The sequence below is a fragment of the Octopus bimaculoides genome, chromosome 21 (assembly GCF_001194135.2).
Source record: "Octopus bimaculoides isolate UCB-OBI-ISO-001 chromosome 21, ASM119413v2, whole genome shotgun sequence".
In the NCBI taxonomy this organism is placed as follows: domain Eukaryota; kingdom Metazoa; phylum Mollusca; class Cephalopoda; order Octopoda; family Octopodidae; genus Octopus; species Octopus bimaculoides.
The window spans coordinates 6,733,172-6,733,978 of NC_069001.1; positions in this window are offsets into that span (position 1 = coordinate 6,733,172).

Genomic DNA, 807 nt, shown 5'->3' on the forward strand with positions numbered 1-807 from the left:
GGGTCGATAAATTAAGTACCAGTTGCGTACTGAGGTCGATCTAATCGACTAGTCCCCTCCCCCAAAATTTTGGGCCTTGTGCGCAAATTTGAAAAGAATCGTTAGCACGCTAGGCGAAATGCTTAGCGGTATTTCGTCTGCCTCTACGTTCTGAGTTCAAATTCTGCCGAGGTCGACTTTGCCTTTCATCCTTTCGGGGTCGATTACATAACTACCAGATACGCACTGGGGTCGACCTAATCGACTTAATCTCTACCCCAAAATGTGAGGCCTTGTGCTTCCAGTAGAAATAATTATTTCTATGACTGTGTATGTAACACACATTCAAAGAAACACACGCGCGGGCAAACAGACATACACACAGATATGCAAACATGTATGTATATGTATATAGGTGAAGACACGTGGCGTAGACACGAACCCGGAGCTATGGGGTTGAGAAGAAAGCTTCTTATCACACAGCTACTTCCCCCACGCACACAGAGGAATATATTTGTGCGTGTCCGTATATGTGTGTGTACACGTGTATGTTTGTGTGTCTGTATATGTGAGAGCGAGTGTGTGTGTACGTGTATGTTTGCGTTTGTCGTTCCGATGAATGTTCAGATATGAATAATTTTATAAGTTAATAATTCTCCTAGATGTATGTATGTGGCGCCCTCTAGACCAGACTCGGTAAAACAGCTCTCTGTTCGTAGTCGAAAGCAAATTTCTTCCGAAGACTTTCTGACGGAGAGTCACAGATAAAGTGAGAAATATATACATATATAAACATACATACATACATATGTATATATATATATATAT